Source organism: Vanellus vanellus (genome assembly GCF_965231255.1).
Source record: "Vanellus vanellus genome assembly, chromosome: 1".
Classification (NCBI taxonomy): Eukaryota; Metazoa; Chordata; class Aves; order Charadriiformes; family Charadriidae; genus Vanellus; species Vanellus vanellus.
Genome location: NC_138905.1, coordinates 214,762,361 through 214,776,852, shown reverse-complemented (window position 1 = coordinate 214,776,852; position 14,492 = coordinate 214,762,361). Strand labels below are relative to the sequence as shown.

Genomic DNA, 14,492 nt, shown 5'->3' with positions numbered 1-14,492 from the left:
GGATAGAGAAGAAAAAATGTTAGAAACCAATGCAGACAAATAATTGTTTCATGAAATAGGGCAAGAAGTGAAAATTCCCTGGCTTCAAAAGCTGTTAAATCTCAAGCAAAAGGTTGAATATTAAAGAGTCACGGATGCAAAATTCAGGTTTCGGATGTTCTGCTTTGACAGTTGTGACAGACATTGAACACAGGCGTGTTTCATGGCAGGCACGGCGGGCCAGCCACCACAAAACATGCAAGGTCCTCTCCACCAGCGCGATCTGGACCCAGCAGCCTTCCTGCTGTTACACAGCTCTGCAGCGTCGCTTTATTGTGCCCAACACTCAACAGTTCTCACGGGCCTGATGTCTAATACCCCATACATTGCCGTCTGGCTGGCAAGAGTTATAGCATGAGAAATGCCCACCGTCCTGGCTGTTGAGGTATATTTTTCTGCTGAAGCGTAGCTTGCATTTGTAGCAGTAGTAAATGCTTGCCATTACATTCGCATTACAGTATTTTTGAAAACAGTCCAGTTGGCGTACGCGGGATTTACAACTGAGGGTTTCTGTGAGCAAATTGAGAGGCAGAGCTTCAGAAACCATCAGCAAAAATTCCTGTTTGGCTGCAGAAAACACGGGGCAGGGCCGAAACCGGGTGATGAGAGGACACAGTCGTAGGTAGGTGCTAGCAAGGGACAAAACCAAGTGGTTCAGCAGGTCCCTTCCGGACCTGCAGTTCCTGTGGTCATCTGCCTAGTTTGAAATTCTCATTCTTAATCTTTTCTTCCTTCATTTCCCTTTGTAATGGGAATAATGATTCTACCTTTATCCCAGTTTATTCTGTCTTTTCACTTAGACAGGTTGGCAGGGTAAGAAATTCCTCTTGCTACGAACAGGCAGTCCCTCGCGCAGTGGGTCCCGAGCCTCTACATGGCAGCAAAATAATATTTCAGACTTGCAAACACTTCCCTGTTAGTGCTCTACAGAACAGTTCCTGAGTTCAGTGCAAAGGCAGAATAATTGCACTGACTGAAACCGGTTTTCCAGATTCATAAGGTGCGTGGAATCAGAGTTCAGCCTCTGCACATCATTTGTACCAGCAGATAACTTGGTATGAAACATATAACAACCCACATTGTGAAAGGACTTCTCCATCCCATTGCATTTCTTCAGGAGTCTGAACTCTGTTTTTTAGTTCGAAATGACCAGTCTCTGCAACTCTGTAAATTAATGTTGCCATTTATTTGGGGAGATAATAAGCTTTACGCTGCCAATGAAATCACTTGTTAAATGTCTATTTCCTGTATATAGCAAAGCCTCAGAGGAATAATTCATTCGTATAACTAATGGTCCTTATTCAAGTGAGTCTGTCAAGAATTTAATTACCTTTTGATTCCCCAAATTGTTTTTCCATTTTTGTCATCAGTGTAACATTAATCTTCCAGCCACTCATATCAATGTTTGTTTCAGTGTTTAGGAAATTGCATAATTACAGACCAAAACCATTGTACCCTTTTGGGAGCACACTTTCTATTGTTAGTATTTGCTAAAATTTGCTTTTGTCTGTAAAAAAAAAAAAAATCACACAATTTCAAGGCTTTGGGGGAAAAGCTGATGTAGGCTTGTGTTTGAAAGAGCACAAAGAGAAGAAGGGTTCGCTGTTAAATTAAGCGTCAACACGTAAAATGAGGTGTTTGGGTACACATGTATGTATATACATTTTAGGGATCAGTATTTCCATTTAGTCTTTCAGTGTCGAAGAAGAAGTGGTGTAAGCTGTCTAACAGTGCAGGCTTTACTTTTTTTTATCTAGAAGAAATTGAGTCCAGATAAAGAGGGCTGCAGTAAGCCCAGGAGAACTCTTCTGTGGGAAATAAAGCTAAAATTCAGATAGGAATGGGCTTATGTGTGTCTGCTGCACCTTCGTGCTTGTACATTCATGACTGTGGGGGCAAGTGGTAATGTCTTTTCATGTGATACTTCTAAATTTGGCCAGGAGATGTGCATGGAAACATTTTTTAACAAAATTTAACTGAATACAGAGAAGGCTTGGGGGGGGTTGCACAGGTAAAAGATTTATCCTATCCCCTGTAGAAGCAAATTTTAAGAGCTAATAAGCCACAGTAAATGTTTTGTGAGATAGTGCCAAAATTTCTTTGCCATAACTTTGCCATAACTTTGCCATTTTAAAATATGAACTGTCTAGTTATTCTACAAGTTTTAAGAGTCTTATGCATTTTCACCTTTTTATGCCTCATTTTTAATCCCAAATCCGGAGATAAAATACAAAGAAAGTGCTACAGATGGTGTGACATTTGTAACTGATCACCTTCTGGTGTCTCACTAAAAAGGTGTTTGAGAACACTCAGCGATAGAGTTGACAAACCAGTTAGCAGGGATAGCTAAAGGATAATCTTTTCAAAGGACCAGAAGTTCCCCTTTTTCAAGCCAAACTTGGGTGCGTTACCTCACCTAGAAAATGAGTTCAGCACTTTTTTAAAATGTGATTTAGAATATTTAAATCACTTTTAATTCATTTCATTGGACTCCTCCAGTCCATGGCTTGTGAAATAAAAGTCTACAAAATCAGGGTGGGTACAAAAACAGGGAATGTGAAAGACAATTAGGGAGCTCCAGTGAAATCTTCTTTCTGGTCTCAAGTTTAAATCAGGCAACGGCTAGTAACTTTCCGCACAATGTATAATTAAATTCTGATGCCCATAGTTAAAGGATATTGTATTAAAAATAAATAAGTTAAAAATTAATTAGATAAATTAACAAGCAATGGATCTGACAACACCTTTTAACACTCTGATCACATAGCTCGGGACATACTAATTTGATTTCAAGAAGCAGAGCGGTTATAAAAGGAGAAGGATGATGTTTCTTCTACTTTTTCTTTTAAACGTCTGTTATTGGTCCACTTCAGAAAAATCCACTGGGCTAACTGGATCTCTGGTTTAACCCAATAGGGCTACTTTTCTTTCATGTTCTGTTTGTTTTGACCAAAAGAAACTTATTTGTTCAGGTTCAGAGACATCATCATGATCCTAGGAGCTATTAACATTTTTAAATGTATCAAACAAGTTAGAGATGCTGACACCCGTGTAGTAAGGAAAAGAATACAAATACTGGTAGAAACAGCTTAATTTCACCAAGCAAAGCTTGTGCTTCACTTGAGTTGACCAAGTTCATTCATATAATTGTAGAAATGATCTTCACCAGCTTTTCTAATTGTTACTGAAGGTGGCTGGAGTATCACAGCAACCAGTCCAGCCCTCTGGTTCCTTACGGCTGCTCTATGCTTCTGCAGCAAAGGGCAGGTTTTCCAGGACATTGGGTACCTTAAAGATTCAAACATAAAAAAGAAATGAAGATAAGATAACACAGTTGCTATTTCCTAAGCATTTGCTGTCTCAGTCTATGGGACCCACTGGTCTATGGATAATCAATGGAAAATAGAACAGCCCAAAGTTTTATGTCTCATATTTATGCGGGAGGAACCTACAGGAGTTATGTGAGCACAAACTCAGTTAAAAAGTATGTTTTATGCTATGTTGAACTCAAGATCATATCCCAATTATATTCACCTGCTGTAGGTGACCCTGCTCGGGCAGGGGGGGCGGACTAGATGATCTCCAGAGGTCCCTTCCAACCCGACCATTGTGTGATTCTGTGATTATCTTCCGATGCTCACCTTTGCACCAAAAAGAGCAGAACATGTTGGTGTCTGTGAGCGGGGTGATATATCTCCCAAAGCGGCATATTGAACCCTTGGTAATTCACCCTACCGTAGGCTTCAGGCTGAACAAGAGTAGCCTTTTACTTTTCCAGTCCTAAAGCCCACAGTGGTTGAAGGCTTTCCAGTTTTTTTTACTGAATCAAAAAGAATGTCAAACCATGATGGGAATATTACAGAGGGAAAAGAGACAAGCCGGTAATCTGCTTTTTTCTCAACCGTTGTAATTACAGCCAGTCTTGCGGGAGACAAAAATAGCATCTCTTTTGCTTTTCTCCCTGTCAGATCATATACTCTTTCTTGACTGTCTCCTGAAAATATTTTTATAGTGGAAACTGTAGCTCTTGCAAACACCTTTATCAACATCTCACCTTTTTTTCTAATAGTTATGGGTGTTGCCTGTTGCCGGAGAAGTGTTGCACAATCATGAAGCATAATGTTTAAGTAAAAATTAATTTTATAGTTTTTTACAGCATATGCCTTTTCATTTCCCACCTTATTTGGCCAGTGACTCCAGAACATCCTCTCTTGGACAAATACCCAATTTCCATCCCCAGTGAAATAAATGTCATGCCTCCCAATTTGTAATGCGTGTGTCAGGGTGCAGGGGGGGGTCTTCAATCCATGCTTACTGGGAAGCGTTGCCAGATGGGTGCCTGCCCTAGTGAGGCTGCTCAGTGGGTGCGAAACAGAGACGAGGTGCCTGCTGAGAAAGAGGACTGTCCCATCCCTCCAAAATCTCTCCCAGCAGCTCCGCTGCTCATCAGCAGTGCAGGTCCTGGGCTGTGACCCACACCATATTGCTCCATCGCTCTCCATTAGGGCTTTTTCTATTCGGTTAGCTTGTCATCCACAGTTCTTTTCATATTCCAGTCAGATCACCTACATTGCACTCAGCCTGCCCTTTCCAATGCCTCTGAATGTATTTATTATGACAGACAGAAGCTTGATAGCATTTAATAATATTTCTTATGAGCAGATTCTGTTTATGGACCCCACAGCCCTGCCTGCAATGTAAGGTCATCCACTTGCTTTATTGTCATTTTAGCAACACTGCACTGAGGCATGAAAGGAAAAAGCTAAACTTGACTGAGATAGCAAATTCTGTATTGTGGTGTAACTAAAACCCTCTGCATTCTCAATGAATGTCTCCTTCAAATGTCAAAATCCAGTGAGTGACAGGACTTGATACATAGGGCACATTTTGACAGCTTATTAAGTATTTGGAAAACAAACAAACAAAAAAAAAAACACAACAAAACCAAACAAAAAAAAAACCCTCACCTATTTCCAGACAATTTATGCTCTAGAAAAGCATGGCATTTTCAGCCCTAGCCATCAAATCAGAGAAAAACTGATCTGTAAGGAACCTCAGGTGGTCACTGATTCCAACCCCAGCCCTGAGGGTGTCTTCTGTACCTTCTTCCTGTCTGGGAAATTTGTCTAATCACTACTTAAAGACCTGCCACAATAGAAATTCCATATTCTTCACTCTCCTCATCATTAGGAATGGCTAAACTGCTGCAGTTTAAGCCTGTTGTTATTTCTTCTTCTATCCGTGTATATGGAGACTGGACTATTTGTCTTCATATTCAGCAATCTCACTTGAATCCCTGCTTCTCACAAATTAGAAAGTATAAAGATGTATTAGCCCATCTATCCTCCCTCTCTGCCTATAGAAGACCGTTTCTGACGTCAGTGTTTCACTAGGCTTAAGTTCCCTAAGTATAAGGTTTCTCCACTTTTAGGGAGAAATTTTTCTGTAGCCCATAATCAGAAAGTTTTCCACATATTCAGTGTATTTTGATATTTTGACCAACTTTTCTTTGCACTTCTTACCTAAAGATATTTGACACAATGAATGGATTTCCTAAAGTGACTGGTACTGGGACAATAACAGAAACAGAAGAAAATCCACAATCTGAGCATGTTCAAAAACCTGCATCTCTGTTGGGGAGCTAGCTGCTGATTTGGAGAGCCTGGTAACACGCGCTCTTCAGTGGGTTACATTGCACCGTCAGATAAAAAATGATTCCCTGACACACCCCAAAAATTGCACTTACGGACCCCTAAGTTTTCCTTATAAAATAATCCCCTCAATTGCTTAATCGTGTTGGGTTTCTGAATTCCCTCCAGTCAGTAGCAAAATGGCAGTGAAAGGAGAGATACCGGACTGGGAATAGCGTTTCTGTCCACGTTGGTGTGTATTTGTCCATGTGTTCGTGTATGAAAAGAGGAAAGGAGGGGCCTCTGTCTTTTTTTTCCCCGCCTCTAAATTTGGTGATTAGAAAATAGCAACAGACACTGAGTAAAAGATAATGGAAGTGTCAAACACCAGAATGTGTGGGATCACAGGTGAAGTGATTTACGAAGGAGAAGAGAGGTTGAACATAAATTAGGCAGCATACACCTACCAGCAAGGATGATATGGAGGAGGGTTAGTGAAGGTGGCGTAGGTGCTGGCACACAATTAAATATTCTTTATTCTTGGTCTCAGCCAGATTTATCCCTCCTTACTGATCTAGCCTGACTTTTCTCTGTCCTCCCAGTCTTTTTAATTTCTTATTGCTATTTAACGGCAATGGCTTCCTGTGGGGTATTCTCCGAAGAAATCTGAGCACTCGTATTGGAGTAAGTGCTCAGCTCAGCTATAAATTGGCCTCCAACTGGGATTCCGACCATTGCTTAGAAAAATGATAACTCGTGTAGCTGTAATCTTCGGGAACTGGAGGTACGTATGCCTGGGAGCAACGTGCCTGGAAGCAATCTGCCTGTGTGTACTTGGCTGCATAATGCAGCCCTTTTCTGTTTTTTCTAGCCTGCCACTGCTGCATTTTTTAAGGAGCAGCCAGTGAATAATGCAGCTGCAATGCTGCTGTTCTATTTCTATACTTATTGCTATTTTTGAAGACGCTGGGTCAAAGAGGGTAGAGCGAACCGCAGTCAGCTCTCAGTTGCCCAGGACAGCAGCCGGAGGACAATAACCTGGATGTAAGACTGATGGTGCCAGGGAGCAGCAGGAGAGGGCTGCTCCACTGGCACCCACGGGTGATGGCGCCCTCACAAGGAGAGGCACAGCCCAGGGCAGTCCCAGGGCACAAACAGCCAGTCTGGTGGCAGCAACCAAGGTTGGTCCACAGCCTTGTGGCTCCCAGAAAGTCCATAGTGATGAGTCAGGTCCAAAATGAAGCCAGGAATTCCCGTCACTAAGGTGAGGTGGGTCAGGCCAGACTCAAGGCAGGGCACAGGCATAGCCCTGGCCAGGACCACGGGCTCTGGGAGTTTATTGGACCTACTTGTCCTGCAGACACACATCCCATCAATGTGATCCCAGAAGAGATCATGAACAACCGGGACCGAGTTGCTGTTTGCTTTGTTCTGTGACTATCAAAGCACTTTAGTTTGGCCCAAAATTTTCAAGCCTGCCTTTCTTATGACTATTTGAACAGCATTTACTACCATTAGGCTGCAAAAGATAATGTTAGGCTTATATTAATCATAGAATCATAGAATTGCTGAGGTTGGAAGGGACCTTTAAGATCATCAAGTCCAACCATTAACCTCCCCTGACAAAACCACTTCTAAACCATGTCCCCAAGTGCCACATCTACACTTTTTTTAAACACCTCCAGGGATGGCGAATCCACCACCTCCCTGGGCAGCCTATTCCAATGTTTAATAACCCTTTCAGTGAAAAAGTGTTTCCTAATATCTAATCTAAACCTCCCCTGACATAACTTGAACCTATTTCCTCTCGTCCTAAATGGTTTATACAGCTTAACATAAGGCTTATACTACCAATTCTGATCAATTTTGATCAGTAGAAATAAAATGTCAGTCTTTGTTGTGTAATTAAATTTTAGTTTAAAACTCTTTTTCCATTCCTTGGTGCTACTTTCACTTGCAATATCAACTGAATTGAGTATTCTTTTCTACTTCCATTTCACTGTGTTTCTAATGTGTTGAAGACAAATAGCCTGCCTATTAAATGCAGTAGAAGTTGACCTGAGATCTAGTATGTGTTTTTTGCTAAGGATCGTTATATTGGTTTAGCCACATTAAAAATAGTAGACATGAACTAGAGTAAAAAGTTAGAATATGAATTCAATCCCCCACCTTAGAGACAGTTGAAGTGAAATTTTGGTTTAGGCAGGCCCTAAAAAAAAAAAAAAAAAAGAGCATTTCCACTCAGATCTGATTCCTAATAACATTTTAGCATTCCTAGAACATTTAGCATCCAGAATGTTTCACAGTGTGGCCTTGGCTGTATAAACAAAATGACTCTTCAGTAACACTCCAACAAACACATTGCAATTTGCCCAAAACAAAAATGTTTTATTGTCTCAGCACCAGACAATTATTGGACACCCGCTGATTAAAAATAATTAATAATAATTCCTAGCTAAAATATGCTTCCATTAGTCATTTATTTATAAGCTTCTGGAAAATGCCTAAGGAGCACATGCAGAGATGAATTGTAATGTTCTAGGTTGGCTTTTACCTGTCAGAAAAATATTTTACTTGCGCAATGGGAAAGCACAAAATATGGTTTCCTGCAGAAATATTATTTACGCATGATGGTGGGACAATTCTGTAAATGTTGTAAAACATTAGCGGATTGTTTTTAGTATGAATTTTCTGGCTCCTAAATTAATATTTCTTCACCTCAAAAACCCCAAAGTGAACTGCTCTTCCTTTCTTCATGGTCAAGAGCACCAACCTGCCACCGTTGTCTAAAAGAGATGTGATGAACCATGCGCTGACTGTAAAGGGAACCTGGGGTCACTACCTCTGCCCCAGCCACCTACGGGGTAAAAGTTTAAAGCTAGATGCAGTGGATCCCATTTCTGTGAGCCTTAACTGGGTCCACCTTCTAAAAAACACAGCAGCCATTTCAAGACAAGGTGAGACAGGGTTACGGCCCTTCAGTGCTTCACAAGGCTATGGCGTGACAAGGGTTTGCGGTCCTTACCTGCTTTATCTTGATCAGACATGATAATCTATACGTTAAGAACCACAAAGCCTTATTCAAACTGTGCAGTTTAAAAGCCTAATGTAGATATCTCAGCCACTTTTGGACTAATCTTTGTGCTAGTAGTTGCAGTGATTAAACCAAGTATTCTGAATATACTCTTGCATTACCTCCTTGCCAAGTGCAAAACAGAAATGCTTGGATAGGTTAGGTTAGGTCAGGTTAGGTCAGGTTAGGCAAAGCTATCTAGAAATGCATACGGGTAAGCCCTCTGCTCAGCCCAGCATATAGCTCCCGAGGTGTCAATATGAATTACGCTGTCGCTGTGGAGACAGTGCAGGCTCCCGAACTTCTTTGCTTGTATACCTACAGGTGGGAAAATTACAGACAAGAAAAACCCCTTCTACTCAGAACTGAGCTTTTTATAGAAAATCATTCTGCGTGTCATTTATTTGCAAGAGTTGTGAATCAGTATTTTACTGTATACTCCCCCGTCTCAGAATGATTGAAATTTGCTTTGCTGTAACCAGAGAATAAGAGCATTTTTTCATGTGTGCAACTTAAAATAAGATTTGGAAATCTCTCATGTCATAAAGTTTCTGGTTTTAAATCTCCATTAGTGATTGACATTAAATCTTTTACAAAACCATTTTTTCTGCAATATTGCAATTTAGTTGTTACTCATCTTTAGCAATCATTCAAGGATGCTCCTCTGTGCTAAAATGGAAATTAATGACAAGGATAAAAAAGTAATGTGAAATAATCATAGAATCATAGAATGGTTTGGATTGGAAAGGACCTTGAAGATCATCGAGTTCCAACCCCCCTGCACAAATCCCTCACCAACTCATTCTTATAGATAGGTCTCTATAATTATTAAAAGCAAATTGCTAAGCAGAGGTATTTACTGCACAAGAACTTTTTATTGGCACGGGGCATGAGTAGCTCTGAAGGTACTCTCCAGAGCTTTGGTGTGAAACTGCCCAATGCAGGGAGGAGGCATAAACTGCTCTTCTCCACCTGGATTTGTTGCTGTCTTGTATCTCGTATTCTCTGTTGGATTCAAGTTCTGGCAAAGGCTGCAAGACCTCAGAAATGGGGGTAGCATTGGATGTCATGGAAGTATCAGGTGTCTGCATCACCCCTGCCAGTGCAGCCAGTATCTTGGAGGGGATGTCTTCTCCCCACGCCAGAGGAAAAGCTGAGTTTCATTTGTCCGGCTGCCCTTGCTCTTTCATGCATTTTCACGTCCTCCCCAGTCCTGTCTTCACATTTCATGGTGGCTGGAGCCGGTGCCAGGCAGTGGACGCTGGCTGAACGCCTGTTTTGACCTGAGCCCATATTATGGGGCTGCCCTGACCGTTCCCCTTGGGCTGAACACATTTTGCTCGGTGTGTCCATGTTAGAAATACTGCTGTCATCATCATCTAGTTCACTCATGTGCTGAAGCAATCAAATGAAATTCAGTTGGTAAAACAGCACTTAGCCAGGAAAATTTAACTGTACAGTGTCTCGTTGCTCCAGGATATCTTGAGGCACTCCACAAAGGCACTAATTTAATAATAATGCCTGTTGGGCCCAGGTCCCACTCAAAGGTAAAGGAAAACAAGTGAGTGTTCAGTTTTAATTTGTGCCACGGTAGCAGTGTTGACTTCAGCAGGCAACTGGCATGCCTTAAGGAACCTGTTCTTTTAAAGTGGTGAAACAGTTCTAGAAATTGTGAAAAATACTGTCAAGTCAAATTTGAGGCTTTTACTCAGCTGAAGCGAAGAAATATGTTTTCGTAGCCTTCTTTTAAAAATCCAGTAGAAGTTTTTTTTTGTTTTCAAATTAAATAAATACTAAATAAAAAAATCTTTGGGTGTGTTTTCCAGTTTGAAAAGAAAAGCCATTTTGAATTTTATTGATAAGTAAAAATTCTAAATATCCGCAACTTGTAAGCATAATGGAATAGAGTAGCAAATGTGAGAAATAAATGCTTTGGGGGTCAACTTGATCCAGAAGGCGAAAAATCTTTCTGCCTATTAGCAGCTTGTCAGTCAAAGAAAATACTGATGGAGTCACTTCTTCAATTAATGAGCAATTTAAATACATGTATTTCATAGATTTTCCAGTTTCTTCAGTCTGTGTGGAGTTTATTTATAAGATAATATTGTTTCTTAGGTGGTCATTTTCTTAGGTGGCCATAACGTTAGGGACTAAAGTATCAGTGTTTTCTGTCCCACAAGCGTGTGCCTTCCCTGCTTAGGTAACAGAAATGTTTAAGAGATTCACTGACATAAAGATATGTAGTATAATGTTTAAATTAGTCACAGATTAAATATAACACAGTGAAAATTTGCTAGCACAGGTGGAATACCAAAGTTTCCAGCTGATAGTTAATTGCTTTTCTTCTAAGCTGTTCCAGCAGAAATTTGTGCTGAGTTTAACTTCATGTGTGTGCTATTTTTATAGCTTGTTGTTGAATGCCCTGAATTAAACGGTAGGAAGTTTGCATGTATGTATAGATAATGCCATAGTTACTTGGCTTTTCTTCTAAAACAGTGGTTGAAAAGAAAAATGTATAGTATCGGCAATAGATAGTGTCAAAGAATGAGGACCAGAACAAAGTTTTCTTCTAGTAAGATTTCACACAAAGCTCCAGACGAGTAGAGTTAAGCGTTAACATTCATCAAGATGATACAGTCTCTGTATTTCACATCTTGATTTCTGGCTCACTCAAATTCCAGCAGTTCAGTTGATTGACTTAGTGACTCACAGCCCGTGTTTGGGAGGTTGTAGGGACACAGGAACTGCCAACCTGGGTCAAAGCCAAAGTCCATTGAATTTGATATCCCCATCTGGGAGACTGGTAGTGTGAGGTGCATCACTGGAAGATGTAGGAACTTCACCTCCTGCACAAACTTCACACCAGTCTCTTAGAGATTGACCTTGGTTTTGTTTGCCTATGCCTTTATTTTTTATAATTTTAGCTCTAGGGCCTAAATAAATCAATGTTTTAAATGAAAACCATGAGCCTGGCATGATTCACTGTCTCCCGAGCCAGATCTTTGCCGTAATTCAGCCTCCTACACCGGTCACCTGTGAGCACAACACTCTTCCTCTAACTCAAAGGGCAGTTCAAAAGACAAGTCTGCTCCAATTATCTTTCAGTGAATAGTTTGAAGGCATGTAGGTATGGTAAATCTTTCTCCACTACTGCTTCACAAAATAAAAAGTAATAAAGGTCTTTCTGCAACTTACTCTTTTTGTGCAACAGTCCAATTTATGCAGTAGTTTACACTTGCACAACTGAAGTGCACAGCACTTGATTGCACAAATAAATGATTCCACAAAAAAATAGTGATAAAGGAGCAAGTTGTTTTTTTTTTTTTTTTTAACAGCACATATAAGTATCAACTTCTCCAGCTGTATTTATTAGTGAGATTAATTCAAAAGGTTGCACAGGGGAGACCAAACCCCTCAATTTCATTTCCAAATCTAAAGAAGCACCAGCAGTCAACTGAGCGTCAGAGTTAAGAAAAAGATATGTGAAAATATCTGATCCAAACTGAAGAATGAAGATAAGGTAGTAAAGGTCCCGCAGTGTGCACTGTAGGAAAATCTGTGGGTTTGGGCCGGTGATCAGACAGTCCCAAAACTTTGCCAAGCACACACCAACATTACTGTTGATCTCTGAGGGTCTTTCATCATCGATGTTGCACAGAGGACACTGTGACAGGTTCATGTGTGCAAAGATTTCTTAGTGGGACCAGTAGCTGATGGCACTCATCAGCTCTAATAGGGAAAGTTACTTTTTGGAATAAAAAAAAAAATATTTAAAAAGAGTAGAAGAAGATTTGGGACAACATTGCCAAACATCAAATACACTTTCTAGCTCCGGAGACAGCCTTGAGAAAGGAGAGGAAGACCTTCCCACTGCCCATATGACTGGAGCGAGCCCGCCTAGGTCAAAGCTCGCGCCGAACCCCAGCACAACCCTGCGATGCTGTATCTGTGGGCATCTCATCGCAGAAACACCGGCGTTACAGCTGGGAGAGGCTTGTTGTTTAGCTCTTTTCCTTTCACCGCCCCCTTCTCTCCCAGCACTGCGGTGTTATTCCCCGTAGTACTTAAGATTAGCAGATTTGTTTTGAATGTGAAAAATGATCTAGGCTTTTCCACTTCCCTTGGGGCAGATTATTCTACATCCAAATTGATTTCACTGTCAAGGAGCTTTGCCCTTTCTTATTTTCACACTATTAATTTCAGTGTTGCTGCTTGAACAAATCCTTCCCACCCTCTTTGGGTACAACCTTCAGGTACTTGTAAATGACCTTGGCTGTCACGTATGCAAGGTTTTTACGTTGGCGTTTCGATCCTGCCGACAGTGATGCGATGTAAATTAGCACAGATGAGTACTCCCTTTTTAATGTGATTCGTACCTAGCACCACATTAAATACATGTTTGCAGAATTGGAAATACTGCTTTTACATGTTTTTTTGAAAGCCTACTAGTCTTTCTGTTCCCATGGTAGTTTGTGTTGTGTTTTAACTGTTGTTTTGTTAGGAATTAAAATAGAGTTGCTGGCTGACAAGTGGCATTAAGTCAGTCTGAAAAAAATGAGTAAAATTTGAGATTTATGAATACTAAAGAACACTACCCTTGTCTGTAGGAGCTAGACAGCATGGAGTTTTTAATCAGGTTTGTACTTTTTCATTTTGGATTTCCAAGATCCAAATCTCCCTGCAGCTTCATGGGAAAACTAAGGAAGCAGAGTTATCGTCATCTGAGCTTCCTCTCACCCAAAGTTTGTTCTCACTTATCACAACAGATCATGGTGCAAAAATTTAATAAGGAATCACTGTAGCCCAGGCTCTTTTTTTGCATTGTTATTTCCAAATACTTGCAGTATCTAAGAAAATTTAAGGTTGAACTTAACAGAATAGGGGCATCCTTCCCCCTGCATGTCATAAAAAGACATAGAGCAGTTGGCAAGTGTTGCTTGCCAGCATATAACTGTGTGGTCAGACTGCAAATGAAAGATACACGTCTTAAGGAATATACTGCGTGGTCGCTATACAACCAGGCTTACAGCTGCCAATAACAAATTCTTAGTTTATCTGCTGCATGTCTGCACAGACATTACTAAGAGTTTTCTGTGTGTGTGAACCAAGCCCATGGCCAAGTTTGTTGGTTACACCAGGAAAGCAAGAATGGCTCAGTAACATTGGCTTTCTTCTAGACTTGGTCAAGTCACTTAACCTCAGTAAACTGCATTATCTCAATGAAAGAAACTCCCATGGCCTCAGTGATAGCATCCACCAGGTCATAGTGTTGACCTAGTCCCCACAAAGTGCCCGTAAGGAGGGCACTGCTATGGTTCCAGTACTGCAGATGGAACAACGAGGCAGAAGATCCCAAAGTGCGGTTTGACCCACGTTCCCCAGAGCATGCTGCCATCCTAACTGCAAAACCACTTTTCAGAAAAAGCAAATATGCTAAAACAGGATTGTCTTCAAAAGTTTGTTTTGGAGACTTCATATTCAGCATGTGTTTTGAATTGCTAAGTGAAAAAGCCCACTCTAAAAGCAGAGAGGTGATATATATGTTTGAAAGGAGAAGTGACACTGAGTATCTGTTACAGTCCCAAACTTTTATTTCTGGTATCAGTGTGACTTTTCGGTATGGTGGGAGAGAATTAACACGTAGGGATCCAATGCGTTTGAGTGCCCAAACCTCTATTAAAGTCCGTAGCCAAAGAGAGTAAAAGAACAGCCCTAATACAAAAAGTGTGAATTAAATTAGAGAAAAGGAT

General features: G+C 40.7%; 1 protein-coding gene across 8 annotated transcripts in view; it reads left to right on the top strand.

Annotated features, from left to right (window-relative positions):
* DLG2 (discs large MAGUK scaffold protein 2) overlaps positions 1–14,492 on the top strand; it is a gene marked incomplete at both ends in the record, with an annotated part of 916,537 nt that overhangs the window by 873,519 nt on the left and 28,526 nt on the right. The window lies entirely within an intron of this gene.